Source organism: Zootoca vivipara, chromosome 5, assembly GCF_965207765.1.
Source record: "Zootoca vivipara chromosome 5, rZooViv2.hap1.1, whole genome shotgun sequence".
NCBI classification, from domain to species: Eukaryota; Metazoa; Chordata; class Lepidosauria; order Squamata; family Lacertidae; genus Zootoca; species Zootoca vivipara.
The window spans coordinates 11,367,316-11,388,019 of NC_142588.1; the positions used below are offsets into that span (position 1 = coordinate 11,367,316).

At 46.1% G+C, this 20,704-nt stretch overlaps 1 long non-coding RNA gene across 1 annotated transcript; it reads left to right on the forward strand.

Annotated features, from left to right (window-relative positions):
- Positions 1 to 19,192: 19,192 nt before the first annotated feature.
- LOC148685564 (uncharacterized) lies at positions 19,193 to 20,378 on the forward strand. The gene is made up of 2 exons (XR_015950054.1): positions 19,193 to 19,251; positions 19,858 to 20,378. It is a non-coding gene; the product is annotated as an uncharacterized LOC148685564 (long non-coding RNA).
- The last annotated feature ends 326 nt before the right edge of the window (positions 20,379 to 20,704 follow it).

The window sequence follows — 20,704 nt, forward strand, 5'->3', positions numbered from 1 at the left end:
AGTTCAAATGACCAGAGGATGGAGATTCTGAAGACCTGAGTTGGGCAAGGTATTGGTGGTGAGGTCAACTGAGAAGCCCCTGGGTCCATCTCCCACCTTGAAGACAGCTGAGAAGAGCAGCAGGTGAGGGAGGGAGAGAGCCAGACCTACTAACCATGTTTCAGACAGAGAGAGTAGTTGTAGCGAAATGAAAGCTTTGACTGAGTAGCACCATGGACAGCTCAAGGGTCCCTCCTTTTTGTTGCTCATTCATGATGTCTTGGGCTGAGGTTGCTATCAGGGTGGTCACACGCAGCCCCGCTTCCGTTAAAGTTGGTGCCGGCAAAGGTTTTGGGGCACACCTGGTGCTCCATTTCCAATCAGTACACACCCCATAACCTCCTGCTGATCCAAACACCCAACCACCCCACTCACACATGAAAACAAAGCTCACAAACGAACAACCACACCCTAGGCCAACCCCAACCTCTCTCACCACCAAAGGATCACAAGCAAATAGCAGAGAACCTGCACAAGCAACGCTGACACAATAATAATAATAATAATAATAATAATAATAATAATAATAATAATAATAATTAATTATTAATACCCCGCCCATCTGGCTGGGTTTCCCCAGCCACTCTGGGCGGCTTACAACAGAAAATTGAAATAAAACAATCTATTAAACATTAAAAGCCTCCCTAAACAGGGCTGCCTTCAGATGTCTTCTAAACTGGTAGCTGTTTTTTTCCTTTGACATCTGATGGGAGGGCGTTCCACAGGGCGGGTGCCACCACCGAGAAGGCCCTCTGCCTGGTTCCCTGCAACTTGGCTTCTCGCAAAACCCCACACAGATATTAAGTAAAATAGAAACATTACCACCCGACCCTGCCCCATTCACCTTTCCCCCCCTTCCACCTCTTTCCCCCTTTTTCTTCCTAATGTAACACCAACGGCTCAACAAATGAAACTGATCTGTAAAAATGTAACTTGGGGGGGGGGGGAAGACATTGCTCATACTTTTGTAAACCAAGAAAATCAATAATAATAATAATAATAATAATAATAATAATAATAATAATAATAATAATATTTACCCATACATTTTGGGGGTGATAAGACCAAGTTAAGACAGAGATAGGACAAGCAAAGAACAGGAGGGAGCCTTTATGGCAGTGTGGGATCCCAGTGCTCTACTATTGCTGGAAAAGAGGACTCAGCTGGTATCCAGCCATCATAACAGAACCACAGGACTGATCTGAGCAATAACAGAGTGCTGTACTCCCTTTTATGATAATAGTACTGAACACATGGATGACTGCAAAGTTATTTTCTCTCCCCCGCTTTTTTTTACATTCTGAATCTACAGGGATTTGTCTAGACTTTCCTTTTTTACTACTGGCCTTCACACCCTTCCACAGGTAGGAGGTTCTAGGTTCTACTCGGTGTAATTCTGCTTTCAACATTCTGTTCCTTATTTGGCAAGGCTTGTGTAGGGACTGGTCCGACCATCTGCCTGAAAGCTCACCTCCTTCCTTGGAGACAAGGCTGCCCTGTTCCTATAGCTCAGGAAGATGGTATTTCCATGTCACAATGAGCTGTGAATAACATCTCCGCCATATACCTGAGAAAGGAGAGAGAAAGAGAGAGGGAGCAACTGGTTCCAGGTCACCCCTAGCATGATCGCTTGGCTCCCAGCTCCCTTGGTAAAAGGCTCCAATGAAACAGTCTTTGCGCTAGAGAGATTCCCCACCACCCAATCCCACGCTTTGCCCTTGCTTAGTTGCAGAGGTCATCAAAGACCTTTTTTTAAAAAAAAAAAATCTTGCAGGCTTTTGTTTTTCTTAGCTACATAGTGTTTTATGATTTTTTTAAGGCTTTCTGCATTAATTGCCTCATACTGCTGTTTTATGAAATTGTAATTTTTTAAACACTGTTAGCTACCCTGATCAGGAGCGTTTGCACCGAGAGGATGGGGATAGAAACACTCAGATAAGCAAACAAATGCATGCCAATGGAAAGGGGGGCATGTCCTTATTGCGAATTGCAGTAAATGGAAGTCCCAGCTCAGTGCCATGATAACAAAATGTGGTTAAGAGAAGAAAAGGAAAACTAGCCCAGCAACAACAGCAGAGTCCCTGAACTCTTCAAACAACAAGCCAAGCAGAATTTCCTCGGAAGAAGCCTCATCAGCTGCCCTTAAAAACAATTAAAACAAACAGGACAGAGAAAAACTCTCAGTGAGGTGATATTGGGGAGGGGGGCAATGTTATTGCTAGAGTCTTGCCAGCAAAATGGGCAGCCGAACTCCCCTTTAGCCCTCCCCATCCGACACAGGGGTAGTTCAATTACTATTCCAGTTGGGGCTGGCGAGTCTCCTGGCCCTTCTTTTAATGTAAGGTTATTGTAATTGATATGAAGGTAATTGATAATGTGTTACGGTGAATAATGTCTTCAATTTTCTGCTAAATCCCATTTTTGTAGCCATCTGGGCTCCTCCAACTGCACCCCTGGGAAGCCGAGTAATAGATAGTAATTATTCTCAAGTCATTTACTTTTTCAAAGTGTTTAGTGCTTATCTGTTTTACAATTAAAATGGAAACGACCCTGATTCACTTCCTTTCTTTTTTATTTAAATAGCATTCACACACACACACACACACACACACACACACACAACTTTCTCACACTCTCCTATGCCCACAAGATGTGCATGTGTTTGTATGCGTATCAGTACCACACATGAGTGTGCAGGTATATTTCTCCCTCTGCTTCACATAAGACCATTGATGGTTTCCGAATGAGTCGGATAGATGCTAAGTGTGCAAAAATGGAGTGTGCAACGCCTACTCAACAACGTACCTTTAAATACACATTGTATTTAGGTGGAGGGAGTGCCGTGTTGTATGCAGGGCCGGTCTTCGATTAATGCCCCACTTCCGAGGCCAGAAGGTGGAGCAGAGGTAGAGGCCGAGTTAGGGGGTGGGATCCAATTGACTGATAGATAGGGAGCCAATTTGCACATGCGCACACCTACAGCACTCTATGTTTACACTTGTGTGAGCTAAATGGAAAAATGTTATTTTTTCTGTGGCAAATTGAGCATCCTTGTGTGGCCCCTTATTTTGATTTAGGACAGATAAAGGTAAAGGTAAAGGGACCCCTGACCATTAGGTCCAGTCGTGACCGACTCTGGGGTTGCGCGCTCATCTCGCATTATTGGCCGAGGGAGCCGGCGTATAGTTTCCAGGTCATGTGGCCAGCATGACAAAGCCACTTCTGGCGAACCAGAGCACCACACGGGAACGCCGTTTACCTTCCCGCTGTAGCGGTTCCTATTTATCTACTTGCATTTTGATGTGCTTTCGAACTGCTAGGTTGGCAGGAGCTGGGACCGAGCAACGGGAGCTCACCCCGCCGCAGGGATTCGAACCGCTGACCTTCTGATCAGCAAGCCCTAGGCTCAGTGGTTTAACCCACAGAGCCACCTGGGATAAACGAAAGTAATTATTCACATGGCGCATGGTCAAAGCTATGGAACCCACCCCACCCAGGAGACAGCGATGGCAAACAACATGGAGGGCTTTAAAAGAGGATGAAACAAATTTGTGAAGGAGGTGAGGGATAGCAATGGCTTCTAGCCATGAGGGCTATGCTCTACCTCCCCAGTTGGAGGGAGCAATGCTACCGAATAGCACTTGCTGGAAACCACAGGAAGGGAGAGGGCCCTTGGGTTCACGTTCTGCTCCCTCGTTTCCCCCAGGCATCTGGTTGGCCACTGCAAGAAAGGGATGCTGGACTAGACGGGCCATTGGCCTGATCCAGCAAACTCTCCTTCTGTTCTTATGTCCCTCTTTCACCTTGTGTAGGCAACGGTGGCTGAGAGTGCCTTAAAACACACACACACATACACACAGCCTTGGAGTTGTGAGCTCCTGAAGCGATGGTGCTTTAAATTTCAGTTCCTCCCTCGAGTGGCCACTTTCACCTCACCAAAGAAGAAGATTGTCACAAAATCACACACACTCACTTTTGTGGGGGAAACAGTAATTCAGATCCGACCTTTTTCTAATTAGAACCTTTCCGACCGCTGCTAGGGACTTCTGATCTTTTCATCAGATTTTTTATTTATTTATTTAAGGGCATTGGTGAACTCCCCTTGGCTTGATTGGAATTAGACTTGTCAAACAGTCGTTTGTTTTATCCAAGTCCTATCCGAAATTTAGACTCTGTTGCACCCCCAATGGCATCAGCAAGAATGAAAGGAGAGGGAATGTCCCCTCTCAAATCCACATCCACCCGCTTCTCTTCTTCCTTAAAGGTAAAGGTAAAGGGGCCCCAGACCATCAGGTCCAATCGTGTCTGACTCTGGGGCTGTGGTGCTCATCTCGCTCTATAGGCCAAGGGAGCCGGCGTTTGTCCGCAGACAGCTTCCGGGTCATGTGGCCAGCATGACAAAGCTGCTTCTGGCAAACCAGAGCAGCGCACGGAAACGCCATTTACCTTCCCGCTGGAGCGGTCCCTATTTATCTACTTGCACTTTGATGTGCTTTCGAACTGCTAGGTGGGCAGGAGCTGGGACTGAGCAACGGGAGCTCACCCTGTTGCAGGGATTCGAACCGTCAACCTTCTGATCAGCAAGCCCTAGGCTCTGTGGTTTAACCCACAGCGCCACCTTACTGAAATTGCACAATACATTACAACTCCCATGCTCTGCAGCCAGAGAGTGCTTTCCTGAGCATGCTCAGAAGCACCTAGGTCAGTTAAAATGAAGTCTATGAGGTCCTACTGATCAGCAAGGCCTCTACCACTCCTTTCCCCCTTCCTTTGCCAAGGGTAGGTTGGCTCAAGAAGGAAGAGAGGGCTACCTGTTGAAGGGGCTTGGATTTGGAGGAACATGGCGACTTGGGAGGAGTTTGTATTCTGAGCTTCCTCTTCTCTGAGTTTCTGAACCCGTCGCTACTATGAAATATCCGCGAATTTCATCTGAATTCCCTGACCTCAGGGAATCATCGCTCGGTCCATCAGTTTCTCAGGGCAAAGCAAGCACTCCATGTCCCCAGACTGCCACAGCAGAGGGATGGATGGTCATCTGTCATGGATGCTTTAGCTGGGATTTCTGCATTGCAGGGGGTTGGACTAGATGACCCTCAGGTTCCCTTCCAATTCTGCGATTCTATGATTCCAAGACAATAATATTGTAAGAAGATGCCTTTTTCAAAAGCCTCCAATAGGAAAAATAATAATAATTGGAAACGTGTGGAGGGCAGGGGTTAGATTAGGAGAATTCAAAGGAGATTTACTGAGTGCCTTATCAGGAAAGTTGCCAAATCAAATTAATTTAATTCTATGTAAAACAGTCCACATGCTAATGAGCCACTATATTTCCACAACAACCAGTTACTGTTACAAACTGGTGTGTGTGTGTGTGTGTGTGTGTGTGTGTGTGAGAGAGAGAGAGAGAGAGAGAGAGAGAGAGAGAGAGAGAGAGAGAGAGAGAGAGAGAGAGAGAGAGAGATTGTTGTGACCCCATGGACCATAGCACGCCAGGCACTCCTGTCTTCCACTGCCTCCCGCAGTTTGGTCAAACTCATGTTCGTAGCTTCGAGAACACTGTCCAACCATCTCGTCCTCTGTCATCCCCTTCTCCTTGTGCCCTCCATCTTTCCCAACATCAGGGTCTTTTCCAGGGAGTCTTCTCAAGAGTCTCCTCCAGCACCATAATTCAAAACCATCAAAGAGAGAGGTTAGTGATGGGTAAACTCTGAGGCTCTCCATAGATTGGTCGGGAAGACTTCTACCTGCTTCTGATGGAAATCAAGAAGATCCAAAAACTATGGCCCAACCTCCCCATGGAGTTTAGCCCCGATTATGCAGGGTTCTCAAATGCATACAAAGTCTCCACAGGTACCCAAGCCTTCCTGCTCAGACAGTTGCAAGTTGGAAGGTGAACAAAATGGCAAGAGCAGGGGAGAGAGTGGAGACCTTTGACCCCTCCCCCCACCCAATGGTAACTTTTCCAGATTTCAAACACCTGAAGAGCGGCCGATTTGAGCTTTCAAATTTCAGCGGCGCCCTATGAGACACCGAAATTCAGCAGCTCCACCGCCTCTCACTTTCCGTTCTAAGTCATTGCTGCAGTGCCTCTTGTAGCACCCTCTCAGCTCGACACCCGCTGTTGGCAAACCGGTCATGCTCCCCTTAACCCGTCTCTGACCTGAAGAGGGCTTTTTCCTGCAAGAGATCCAAGTCATGTGTGCACCAGATGTTTGCCATGCAGCAGTGGTGCTTCTTGGATGCACATTTGTCGACCTGCCCTGCTGTGCGTTTTTTGGTCTGCTACAATTTGCACCTGCCTGGTAGGGCTGGGCGATATATCAATATATCATCCAAAACTGGTTTGAAGTCCATATTGTGACCTGGCAATATATCACGAATCGCCGTGTGTGTGAGTGTGTGCTATACCCAAATCACAATGGGGGGGGGATCGTGAAGCCAGCCGATGCCTCTACATAGCTCCATCCTTATTTCAGATATGGTGATACAGTGGAACCTCGGTTTATGAACACCTTGGTTTACGAATTTTCGGTTTACGAACGCTCCGGACCCATCTGGAACGGATTAATTCACTTTCCATTACTTTCAATGGGAAATAAAAAAATTCCTTCAGTAGCACCTTAAAGACCAACTAAGTTTATATTTTGGTATGAGCTTTCGTGTGCATGCACACTTCTTCAGATACGTGCATGCACACGAAAGCTCATACCAAAATATAAACTTAGTTGGTCTTTAAGGTGCTACTGAAGGAATTTTTTTATTTTGCTTCGATTCAGACCAACACGGCTACCTACCTGTAACTTTCAATGGGAAAGTTCGCTTCAGTTTATGAACGCTTCAGCTTATGAACAGACTTATGGAACTAATTGTGTTCATAAACCGAGGTACCACTGTATATTGGTATATTGCAATGTTTAGCTGGTGAGCTATCACAATGTTGAAAACCAGATATCACCCAGCCGTAGTCGTCAGTTTCACCAGCCCTGACAACAAATGGTAACCAACAAAGAAGGCTATGTGAAGTTGCTGAGCTGAAGTTTCTGTTGTTGTTGTTGTTGTTGTTGTTGTTGTTGTTGTTGTTGTTGTTGTTGTTGTTGTTGTTTATTGAATTTATATACCGCCCTATACCCAGGGGTCTCAGGGCAGTTCTAATACTGGAACAAAAATTTGGAGGGCCGAGTTTGCCTATGCCTGTTGTAAGTGTTGGTGCTATTATGGCTTGATTTCCCCAGAAGTGATTCTCCAGCTCAGAGTGTAAAACCAATTTCTGCGTATGCTCTGTTAGCCTTCAGTAGACCAGGACCTCAAAAGAGCTGCTCGGTAGGTACATGTATAAGAGGACTTTGATGTTTATTAACCCCTTGCTATTGCTGAATCTGATTGGTGTGAACTACATGACCACACCTCCTCACCCAGCAGCCTTTAATCTGATGGATATCTTTCCTTCTTTCATGGTTCCATTTCCATTGTGGGCAGTTGCGACCAATATATTGGGGGCATAGGGCAGGATTCAAAGAAGGAGTCCCATTAGGGGATGCCCATGGAAGGACCTCTGCTAGTGCGACGGGGCTGCCCCCCCTTCCCCCAGCACTCCCCTCTCGCCCCCTGAAATTGCCTCAGGGGGAGGGAGAACCTGCAGTGGGCAGAAGAGTGGGAGATCTTCCCGGCAAACTGAGATGCATGTTGCTGATAGGATGATTGCCACAGTGATCATAGCTGCCAAGTTCTCCCTTTTTTTAAGGGAAATTCCCTTATGCTGAATAGGCTTCCTCGCGAGAAAACGGAAAACTTGGCAGCTATGACAGTGCTACACTGACCCCTCTCCATAATATGGAAAAGCAGGCAAAATATTTTAAAATGGGGGTGGAATCATAAAAGGGTGTTGATTTTTTTTTAAAAAAAAACCAGCATGGAAAGTGAGAATGTGGGAGAAAAATGAGCTTAGCAGGTCCACTGCCCTGGCAAAGTGATCAACAGGCACCTTCTGAAGTGGGAATGATGGGGCGAATTTCCAGAATTCAAATTTGCTCTTTATGGAAGTAAGCCTGTTACCCTCCTTGAGCCTTAAGGCACTTTTTCACATCTCTCTCAACAATGCAAAAGTGGACATGCCAAAGTACTTAGCACTGAACTTCTGGTGGCTTGGGCAAGGACTTCCTGTCCCCGGGGTCTTCCACGTGGCAATTGTGGCCTCGGCACTGCTTGCGCACACTAGTTTTGTGCAGTCCCCCACACAGCGTTGCCTGCATCAAAATGCCACCCCATATTATTTGCCCATTTAATCTGGATTGACCATTGCTACTGAAAATCTGGTAAGTAAAAAAGGAAAAGAAAGTCCTGCCGAAATGGTAAATTTGAATTAAAATTGTGGAGGGATATGGGGTGATATTTTGGCTGGGGGTCCCAGCCAGATGGGCAGGGTATAAATAAAATTGTTGTTGTTGTTGTTGTTGTTGTTGTTGTTGTTGTTGTTGTTGTTATTTTGATGAGGATGAGGGCACATGGGGCTGTGAAAAATGTGTGTGCAGGAGCCCACAATAAACTGCCCTGTAACTCAATTTTCAGTTTCAAATGAATATTTGGCCCACTGTAGCACATTGTAATTTACTCTAACTGGCGGAGGGGGGTACATTTTTTTTAAAGAAAGGTATCTTGCACCCATTATACGGGAGTAGTGTAGCAACTTCATGACAGGTGTTAGCTTTAAGATAAACTGGACTTGGCACTTCTTCTTCTTCTTCTTCTTCTTCTTCTTCTTCTTCTTCTTCTTCTTCTTCTTCTTCTTCTTCTTCTTCTTCTTCTTCTTCTTCTTCTTCTTCTTCTTGTACTGCCCTTCATCCTAAAATCTCAGGGTGGTTCACAAAATAAAATCCAAGAACGCTGAGCCGTCAATGATCTATCTATGGCAACCCAATTGGGTCAAGCCAACATCCCTAGGCCAATTTCTTCTTTTTCACTGTCTTTGGCTCTATAGAGAGTCTGTTTCCCAAGTGTAGGATCCTCCCTCTAGCCCTCTTTGCCCTCCTCCCGCCCTTCCTGACACCGCATTGCCTGCACTCAAGTGCTGCTGAAGCCCCATTCAGAGAGGCCTCCTCTCTGGCCACGGACTGGGCCGGTCACTGGAGTGTCACCTTCCTTTGCTGGCGTTCTAAAGTGCTTTGTGCAGGAACATCCTGTCTCTCTTTTGTTTGAGTTTGTAAGTGTCTCTTTCTTTCCAATCCCCTCTAATGACTTTTCCTCGATGCAATTTGCGAAGGGCTGTGCCAAGGCGGCTTCCCCTGCTGAGACAGAAACAAGACTCAGGAAAAAGGCGCCGAGGGAACTGTTCAGAGGGAAAAAGGGCGCTGGGGGAGCCATCAGGACCCTCAGTTTATCTCTGTCACTCTCTGCTCCCATGCGGGCCAAGCTAGCCTCTCGGTCCCTGGCTGGGACAAGAGGAAGATTGCTGCAGAAGCAGAATGAAATGACAAACACAGCAAATCTGGTGGCTTGCCAGATGTGCCAAATAAACTCAGGCACTCCATAGGAGAGTGAGAAGCAAGCAAGTGTAATAGTTTGAACCCTTTTTCTGGAAGAGGAAAAGAGAGGTGGGGAAGGCTTCTGTGATTTGCTAAGCACTCCAGCATCTGTGGCTGCCTGCAGACAATGTTTTATTCTAGAATCAATGGAGACTTGAGCACTTGGTGTTTTGTTTTGTTTTGTACATAGTCCACAACACAGTCTAGATCAGGCATCCCCAAACTGTGGCCCTCCAGATGTTTTGGCCTACAACTCCCATGATCCCTATCTAAGAGGACCACTGGTCAGGGATGATGGGAATTGTAGTCCAAAACATCTGGAGGGCCGAAGTTTGGGGATGCCTGGTCTAGATCTACTGCATATTGTTTAGCCCCTGGAAAGCAATTCTGGAGAAATTGGTTTCATTCTAGAAATGAACACTTATTGCATAGAACAGGCATCCCCAAACTTGGCCCTCCAGCTGTTTTGGGACTACAACTCCCATCATCCCTAGCTAACAGGACCAGTGGTCATGGATGGTGGGAACTGAAGTCCCAAAACAGCTGGAGGGCCAAGTTTGAGGATGCCTGGTATCACCCTATGGTAAGTCCATTTGAAAATGAATGTAGGTGGTCTATTTATCAACATATTAGCAAAGTTGACCACCTCACATAAACATATATGCATGGTGGAACTACTGGGGTGGAGAAGACATCTTGACTCTTGGGAAATGACAGGCGGCCCTGAACGCTTCAGGAAAATCTCGGGGTGGGGGAGGCTGAAATGACTCCCAGACTGCCTCCGAAGCCTCAGCGCAGGACATGAACCCATCTCTCTGCCACTTTAGGGAAATGTCCCTGGCGTTAGGGGGCAGCAGCTGCAAGCCATGGTAGGTGGGTATTAAGTGTGTTGATGGAGTGCAGCTCAGCCAGTGGGGGGGGAAGACACAGGTGCTTCTCCTCCACAAGCACCCCAGCACTAAACAATAGCACTGGGAAGAACTTTCTGACAGTAAGGGCTGCTAGACCGTGGAATGGTCTCCCTCGGGAGGTGGTGGGCTCTCCTTCCTTGTGGGTTTTTAAGCAGAGGTTGGGTGGCCATCTGCCATGGATGCTTTAGCTGAGATTCCTGTACTGCTGGGGGTTGGACTGAGCGTCATGGCTCAGGGTCCCTTCCAACTCTATGATTCTCTGATTCTGTGTGTGTAAGAACTGGGCTTACAGACAGCATGCGTTCCCCCTCCATGGCTTTGGAAATGAAGGGGTGGTGCTTGAACCACTCGTTCGTGGGTGGGATTTTGGGGTTGTGGAGCAAAGGACTCTTCAGGCATGCTAGAATCTCCCTCCCTCCCTCCCTGCCTATGCACTTCTGCCTGGCTGCCTTGTGCCCTTGAACAGTCATGTGATCAGGCTTCTCACTTATCTGGATGGAGGATTCAGAGAGGTATCTGGTGTGTGTGTGCATCATGAGAGTGGACATAGGTGTGCAGATACCCCTGGTTCTTGTGCACCTGCAATGTGGCCTATAGTACAAAAATAAGAACTGCCCCCTGGGCACCATCAGCATGTGATCCTCAGAAGGTTGCCTGTGAAGGAATTATGGACCCCAGGCTGAATAAGGTTCTCCACCCCCTGATGTAACCTCTCCTAGTCCACTCTACCACTTCGTTCTGCTCCACGTATGGACTATTGTCACAGAACAGTTGTCCCCACTCCACCCATCCCCTAATCCAGAGGTCAGCGACCTTTTTCAGCCATGGGCTGCCAAGTCTCCCGTATTCCCTGGGAAACCCCCGTTTTTCTGGCTGTCCTCAGCCGAAAAAACGGATTTTTGTTTTTGTTTTTCCCCGGTTTATTCTGGCGCAGCGGCCATTTTGGAACTGGGCGGACCATGCTCAGAAGTGACTTTTGATGCTGCTTTGCCCAGTTCCAAAATGGCTGCAGCGCGACTTCTGGTGTGGCGGCCATTTTGGAACAGGGCAGAGCAGCATCAAAAGTCGCTTCTGGGCATGCTCCGCCCAGTTCCAAAATGGCGGCAGCGCTACTTCCAGTCTGCTACTTCCGGTCCAGTCCCTTATTTCTCAGGCCGGAACTTGGCAGGTATGCCCTCAGACCTTTTTTGGGGGGGGGACTATATATATATTGGGGGGGCTGAACAAATTCCTATGCCCCACAAATAACCCAGAGATGCATTTTAAATAAAAGGACACATTCTACTCATGTAAAAACACACGGGCCGGATTGAGAAAGCGCATTGGGACACATTGGGACAAGCTGGAGATGGGGAAGGAAAGGTGCGTGTAGGAAGTACTCGTGGGGTGACAGAAGATGGTGAGGGGGTGGGGATCCAATGCACAGGAACCAGAGCAGCATGACCCATCACCAGAGCCAGAGGGGCCCCTGTCTCCCCAAACACCGGGCTCTGCGGCATAGGGAGCATCAAGAGGGGCTGAGGCAAGCAAGGGCTCAGAGCCCAGCTCCCTAGCTGGCTAGGTGGGACTCACTAGCTCTCAGGGGAGGTGTGTGATTCCTCAGCTGGAGTAGGCTTGGAACAGGTGAGGGTCAAGCCCAGATGCTTCAGCCAGCATGCAGAGTATAAAAGGGCAGCAGAGTTGAGATGCTGTGTCTTCTCAACTGCCCTTGTTGAAGGACCTCAACATAGATGCTCCAGAGTCTCTGTGGGACTGTGCTTTGCTTTGAAATTTGGACACATGTTGACTCCAGACTGGGGACCTGATTTGCTTCCAGGGCACTGTGGGTTAAACCACAGAGCCTAGGGCTTGCCGATCAGAAGGTTGGCGGTTCGAATCCCTGCGATGGGGTGAGCTCCCGTTGCTCGGTTCCAGCTCCTGCCAACCTAGCAGTTCAAAAGCACGTAAAAATGCAAGTGGATAAATAGGTACCGCTACAGCAGGAAGGTAAACGGCGTTTCCGTGTGCTGCTCTGGTTCGCCAGAAGCGGCTTAGTCATGCTGGCCACGTGACCTGGAAAGCTGTATGCCAGCTCCCTCAGCCAATAATGTGAGATGAGCGCCGCAACCCCAGAGTTGGTCATGACTGGACCTAATAGTCAGGGGTCCCTTTACCTTTACCTTTACCTAGGCCACAAGTTCAGAACATGAAGCTTGGCATGCATGTTTTAACTTTAGCCACCATGTCCCCAAGGGTGGGTGTGGCCGTGTTCGTGGGTGTGGAGTTAGCTCCTGAATCACCTCGATAAACTGAATGTCATCCACCCAAACCAAGTTTCTGGGCTGGCTGGAAAGAATTAAGAGGAAGGGCGAGGCAGTTTTTGTAGGAACTAGGAAGAACTCCTCAAAGACGTATCTCTCGGGGATGACTTCAGCCACATTCCTGCCTGCCTGGCAACCTGCTCTGTCCTCACCCTCACAGAAAGGAAATGAGAATCTCGGAAACAAAGAGGCTTGGGAGGAAAGAGGAACTGGAAATAAGATTAAACATGGGCTTGACAAACCTGCCCTGCTGAGCTTTCCCTTCAAAAGTCTTCCTAGAGCTTTGATGGAGAAGAATGGGGGAGTTGATCTTTTTTACTTGGAAAAGTGGTTGTATAGAGAGGCCGGCACTTGTGCAAGTGAAAGAGGTTTTTTTATTTAAAAAGTGTATAGAGGCCTTTAAAAAAACTTGTATGAGGGCAAATGAATTAGGAAACAAACAATCAAGGATCAGATCATTGCTTTCCCCTTCCGCAAGCACACATGTGAAAGCAGCTGTGAGGCACTCTTGTTTTGATCAGAGACGCTGTACTGGGGACAAGTCAGCTACTCCCCCCACATACTATTTTCCAGATCTAAATGACCCCCAATTTGCTAAAAGTCCCTAGAGGAGCCACTGTGGAGCAGTGGTTAGAGTGTTGGGCTAGGACCAGGGAGACCAGGGTTCAAATCCCCTCTCGGCTATGAAGCTCACCTTGGTTCATGTAACTGTATGTATGTAAATCTGCATCTGCCCCAACTGCAACAAAACATGTCTCTCCCATATCAGTCTCTATAGCCACAGCAGGAGCTGCAATCTCCAATGCTTTGAATTGACCCCTGAAGATGCACTCCACCATTGTCTCCTGAGACAGATGGTTGTCAACCGGTAATGCGGACACTCGCCTTAAAAGATTGCCGATGCAAGCTGTGACTCGGTGACAGAGTATCTATCTGATTTGCATGCAAAAAGTCCCAAGTTCAAACCCTGTAAGGCTGGGGAAAGCTCCTGCCTAAAACATCAGAGAGGTGCTGCCAGTCGACAGTACTAAGCTAGATGGGCTTATGGTCTGACTCAGTATAAGGAAGCTTCCTATGTTTCATCTAACCCTCTTTCTGCAACCTTTCCCTCCCTTGTTCTGTAAAAATCTGGATCTGGGAAATGCATCGCATTTTGCAAGCGCACTTACAGCCAACGGCCAATTGATGCGCACCCAATTGAGATGTGGCTGCGCACATCGCGCCAAACTCAGAAGTGACTTTTAAAATGGCAAAAACAGCCCTGAAAGAGCCCAGAAAGGGCAAGAAGGCACCAAAACGATGCCAAGCAATTCCACAAGCCTTTGCAAGGGCAATCCCAGGAGCCCTTGCAAATCCTCCAAGTGCCCCTATTTTCCAAGGAAAGTCCGTGATTTACAGAAGCTGTCCCACTTTCCGATTTGAATCTCCTGCTTTTCCTGGAATCTCCTGCTTTTCCTTTGTTGTTGTTGTTTAGTCGTTTAGTCGTGTCCGACTCTTCGTGACCCCATGGACTATAGCACGCCAGGCACTCCTGTCTTCCACTTCCTCCCGCAGTTTGGTCAAACTCATGTTCGTAGCTTCGAGAACACTGTCCAACCATCTTGTCCTCTGTCGTCCCCTTCTCCTAGTGCCCTCCATCTTTCCCAATATCAGGGTCTTTTCCAAGGATTCTTCTCTTCTCATGAGGTGGCCAAAGTATTGGAGCCTCAGCTTCACGATCTGTCCTTCCAGGGAGCACTCAGGGCTGATTTCCTTAAGAATTGATAGGTTTGATCTTCTTGCAGTCCATGGGACTCTCAAGAGTCTCCTCCAGCACCATAATTCAAAAGCATCCATTCTTCGGCGATCAGCCTTCTTTATGGTCCAGCTCTCACTTCCATGCATCACTACTGGGAAAACCATAGCTTTAACTATACTGACCTTTGTCGGCAAGGTGATGTCTCTGCTTTTTAAGATGCTGTCTAGGTTTGTCATTGCTTTTCTCCCAAGAAGCAGGCGTCTTTTAATTTCGTGACTGCTGTCACCATCTGCAGTGATCAAGGAGCCCAAGAAAGTAAAATCTCTCACTGCCTCCATTTCTTCCCCTTCTATTTGCCAGGAGGTGATGGGACCAGTGGCCATGATCTTGGTTTTTTTGATGTTGAGCTTCAGACCATATTTTGCGCTCTCCTCTTTCACCCTCATTAAAAGGTTCTTTAATTCCTCCTCACTTTCTGCCATCAAGGTTGTGTCATCTGCATATCTGAGGTTGTTGATATTTCTTCCGGCAATCTTAATTCCGGCTTTTCCTTAGGACGTCCCTATTTTCATTGGAGAAATGCTGGAGGGCATGGAGTTATGCGATCCCACCATGCTGAGGAGATAAGTCATGATACAACCTTTAGAAGAAATCTGAACGCAGCCCTGTATAGGGAAGTTGTTTTTTTTAATGTTCAATGTTTTATCGTGTTTTTATATAGGTTGGGAGCTGCCCAGAGAGGCTGGGGCAACCTAGTCAGATGGGCAGGGTAGAAATATTATTATTATTATTATTATTATTATTATTATTATTATTATTATTATTAAATAGGGTGCCCCTATTTTCATCCGAGAAATATTGGAAGGTATGACCTTTCATTGGCTGTTGAGGTCTGTGAAGAGTTGGAGTTTGAGCAAGGAGGTTTGGAGCAAGTGACTGCGGTGGAATTCAAATGAGTTCTTCATCTCTGTTCTGCTGTTGGTATTTTAAGGGGGTTTCAAGGGTTCCCAGATGTTTAGAAGCTGTTTGCAGGCTTTTCTAACGGTGTTTCAAATATACACAATTTCACTCTATTTTTTTTTTAATTTTATATATAAACTTTATTGAAAATAATAAAAAAACCATAAAAACATACAATTTACAAATCATAAATTTACAAACCTTCAGATAATACATAAATTTATAGGTATGCTCTATTACATGACTCCATCTATTTTCTCATACCACTACTTTATCCTTTGCACTCTAATCGTTTCTCAAATTTGATTGAATTAAACCATCATACCATAAATAAACATAATATAGAAAATAAATTAAGGCAAATAAAATTGTCCTCTCTTCCCATACGGCTTCCACTTATCTTCCTCCCGGGTTGACTAACTTAACTAGTTACTGCTTCCATTAAGCTAACATACTTCCTTGATACACAATTTCACTCTAATGGGCGGTGCCTCAGAACGTAACCGCCACATACTGTACTTTTCCGTGTATAAGACGAAGTTTTTTTAATTTTAAAATTATGTTTAAAATTGGGTGTCATCTTATATATGGATACTTCATTGGAGGGATGTGGGATTGGTTGCTGCCACAAGGCGGAGATTGTCAGTGGCTATTGGGTGTGTTATTGGTGGCTGCGGCAAGGGCTGGTGTTGATTGGCTGCCGCTGCGGCAATTGGGTGGGCGATTGGCGGCTTTGGCGACACATGCGAGTGGCAGCGTAGGTCAGGCAGATGAGCGGTTTTCGGCAATCCCCCCCTAAAAAAAAAAAGCTCCACAACTCTGGGCCATCGTGCCATTTTCTTAATTTGGAGTCCCCCCCCCCCAAAAAATAGGGAGTGTCTTATACATGGGTGCATGTTATACACAGAAAAATACAGTAAATGGGGAATTGCCTGAACTTTGCACGATATAATTTAAGTATTTTTTGGTACTATATGGCATATGAACAGCTTTCTGCCTGGGACTCTATGCTGAAGGAGAACATGCAGCTTCTAACCCAGGCATAGGCAACCTTCGGCCCTCCAGATGTTTTGGCCCACAGTGTCAGGAGTATGGGCAGGAGTCAGGCTCTGGGGCCTGTAGTGCTTTGCAGGACTGGGGCCTGCCTCAGCTTGTGCTGGAGAAGCAAGGAGTGGCCACTCAGGTGAAGACCTCAGCTTGTGCTGGAGAGGCAAGGAGTAGTCACCCAGGTGAGGCCACTTGACACCTCACTGCACTTGATGGCAGGAGCTGGGAGGGATAAAAGCTCAGCATTTCCCTTCAGCTCTTTGCCACAGCAACGCTATCCCTGCCTGGTTGCCTCTGGCCTCTTGCTCCTTGGACCCTTGCCTTGCCGATGCCTTGATCCTCAACCTTGGACCCTTGCCTTGCTGACTCCTTGGACCTCGACCCTTGGACCTTGGGAAAGATGGCTCTGCTAACCCGTACCCCTGAGTGGAGGTGGCCTCCACCCTAGTTTCCCCCTGCTCTGTTCAATGCAGTTTCTTGTGTCCTAGCTAGGTTCTCAGGCACGCTTTCAACAGCTCCTCCCCTCTCCCGCAGATGTGGGCTCAGTATAGAGAGAACATTAACTACACCTCTTTATTATTGAGTATAAATTTATTGGAGGGGGCCCTCCTTTTTTTTCCGCAGTTTCTCCTCACCTTCTCGGAAAAGTAAACATTTAATTTTTTTTTGGTTGTTGTTAATAGATTTAATGTTCATTTGTCGGTCGCCTAGGGGCAGGAACGCGTGACATTTCAAATAATTGTTGTTTCGAGGGTATCCTCTGGAGGAAAATGCTGCAAAAGTGTAGAGAAGATTTAAGTAAATTACTGTGTCAGCTTCTATTTATTCCCTACATGATCGCCAGAGGCAGGCCTGCGAGAGGGCCATTAGAGGGCTCGCCATAAAACAGGGAGGCAGAATTTCAAAAGCCAGAATGCCATTATGGGAAAGTTTAGTGTGTAACATGTTAAATTATTCCCCAAAGTGGTGGGGAAGAGGGGGGAAGATGCAGAGGCAAGGAGGAACAGTTGAATTCAAGAATGCCCGTGTGGGTGTGCAAGAGAGAGAGAGCGCCTTTGTGTGTAGGTTTGTGTCACATGGAGAAACAGGACTGGTCCCGTGATAATACGTTGGGTGTCACTGGGAGAGTGCTTGGGGGGAATTACACGTCTTAGGGGTGAGAATTGCAGAGCCATGGGAAAAAATCCCCTTCTCTCTGTGCTGGGAGCAGCAGCGCGGAGGCGGCTTGCTGTGTGTTTAGACAGCCACCACGGGGAGCAATTTCAAGGGGTCTCCGTGAAACGTCTGCATCCTGTGGCCTTAACTTGAGGCAAGGTGAAGTAGGTACAACAGTAACCGGTAGACCAACACAGAGTTATAGTACATCAGTGTGAAGAGATGGTGTCATCAGTTGCTGTTAACAAGCCAGGGCTTCTCCCAATTACCAACTCCAGCAGTGATCTCTTTCCTCCTTCATGTATGGTGGTAGCAGTGGCAGCAGCTACCAGCCTATTGTTATTATTATTATTATTATTATTATTATTATTATTATTATTTACATTTTACCATTATGCTGTAGTGGTCCCCTGCCAGTTGCATAGCCAGCTTCTTGCATCATTCACATTTTCCCATTATTAACTACTGTGCCTTTTAAAATCCTTTAAAAATTTCGCACCGGGTCTTCCTTTCTCACTTGAACATTATCATGTAATGATCTTGGAATCTCTTGCATCCCTTTTGCCGTAGCCGGGGATGAGCTCCACCCACCCACCACACTCCCCCTTTTGTAGCACTCATGGGAGAAAAAAACCCACAAGGATAATACCTTTTTGATGACCTACTGAAATATCACCAAGTCATCCGCCAGTGTTTGAGTTCCCCAGATCTCTTATTTGGGCTGGATGTCAAGAAAAACAAACAAAATTAATTTAAAAAGGAGGGGGGGGGAATAAAAAGCTCGTGTTATGGGAAAGCCCTCAAATCAGCCATTTTTAACAAGCCTTGAGTTGGGGAGATGTTCTGCAGATTTTGTCGATATACTGAACGCCATTAACAAAATGGTTTGCAGGTTGCCTCAAGGGCTGCTGGGAGTAAGGCTGCAAATGGATCGCTGAGATACTGCAACAGTGTTGTTATTATTATTATTATTATTATTATTATTATTATTATTATTTAGCTAGTTTTCTCTGAAAAGGGTAAATCTAGATTAAATTTGGGGAGGGGCAAAGGCTGGTACTTTGATTCATCTTTAACATCCACTACATACATACGGCACAGATCCCACATTAACTCCTACCTTGAGACACCGCAAAGAAACCATGTTTATTTCCACCATTTTCTTTTTCTTTTAAAGAAAACTATTATTACCCTACATTTACTCAACCTGGCTCCTGTCCTCGCCAGATCCTTCTCCTTTCACCCCGCTGCTTTAAATGGCCTCCACGTGAGTCAGTTTCTTGTCTCCCCCTCCTCTGTTATTGTAATTTATTTACGTCATGCAAAACAATTAAGCCCCCCAAAATCTTGCTTATCCCAGAGATCGACTTCCATTTTTGCAAGCATCACTCCTTATTTGCTTCCAATATGGCTTCATTTGTCCTCAATCCCTTTTCTGATGCAAGAATGATTGTGGACTGGGCAGGATTGGCGTGTTATTTCCAGCCTTGAAGGACCAAGAGGTCTCTCTCTCTCTCTGCTCTAGGCCGTCCTACTGCGAAGCATTCCATATGGATGGTCAACGGTAAATAGCAGGAGTTGAGGTGGGTTTTAAAAATAAATGAATGGATGAACGAATGAAATAATTCTAATGAATCACAAAGACCTCCGGGTAGTTAAATCATTGCTTGTTCTCTCGACCTCCTCAATATTTCTTTGCTAATAGACTTCGGGTTTAATTGAAGGATCTTCTCTGGACTCTGTCTGCCATACCATTCTCCCTCTCTTTAACCCCTCCACTCCGAGACTCACAAAAGCCAATCCATTAAGGGTCTTCATTAGTTTGAGCACCAGCCAGCCAACCAACCGTCAAAGGTCAAACACAGTCACCTGTCACAACATGGCAGTAAAACTCCTAATTGTATGGGAACAAATGAGATAAAGAGATGGTACTATTATCCTATCTGATTTATTTTGTTTCCAAAGAGTAATTTAAGTCTAATTTATTTCTGGAGCTCCCCACTGTGTATGTGCACAAGGTACCTGGAAGGCATACCTAAAAACACACACACAAACACACACCTTCAATTGGGTAGGTGTCATGGGGAATTGGTGGTAGTTCTTGCCCTGTCCTAAAATAAACCTCAGAATGCCCTCAACAAAATCCGCATCTTCTGAGTCTACAGTTCTTGTTTTTCTCTGGAACACAGGAAGAAGTATATGGGTATTTGTTTATCCTGCACCTTCCCACCCCGAACCAGAAAGCGGCCTTTCTTCGGATGACCAGCCTATGTAGCAAAGGGCAAGTGAGTCAATTTGGTCCGTGTCAGAGCCATTACATATTTCAAGGCAATTCTATAAGGGTTATTATATATGTTAATGTATCCGTTTCGTAGATTTTGTATGCACTATGAAAAAATGGCCCCTGTGCCCTCTAGTGGTCAGAAATTTTTTAAAAACAGTTTTAAAGACACATGGGAGTGGCTCTGTAGGGCAAAGATGAGAGAGTGAAAGAATAATATCTGTGGACAATAATTGCTAAAAAAACATTCTTGTTTAGACAAACCTACCCAGATGCTTTGAAAGTTGTGGCGATTTTAATCTGTTTCAGTATTTTAACTTTTGCATGTTTTAATGTTATTTTTTGTGATTTCATTGTTTTATCTTTTTGTAAAACACTTTGAGGGTTGTTGTTGTTTTGTTATTATGAAATTAAAAAATACATATGTGTTCGTGTGTGTGTGTGTCAATTATAATTACATACCAGTTATAATCGAAGCAGTAATGGGCTGGTTGCATATCAATATGGTGAAGTAATATTTATGCATAGTAATCATTTATGCATAGTAATCATTTATGCATTTGTCAGGAGCCAGAGTCAGGAGCAGGTGAGCAATACAACGCCTGGTGCCAGTGAAGCGAACTCTTTCTTCAAAGAAACCAAAGCAGCTCAGGCCTAGTGGTCACAGCAACTCTTCCCAGTAGGTCTTGCCCCAAGGAGGCAGTTGCGAGGACTGAAGGGCCCCTCACTCCCACCGCTTTCCTTCCCAAGCAATC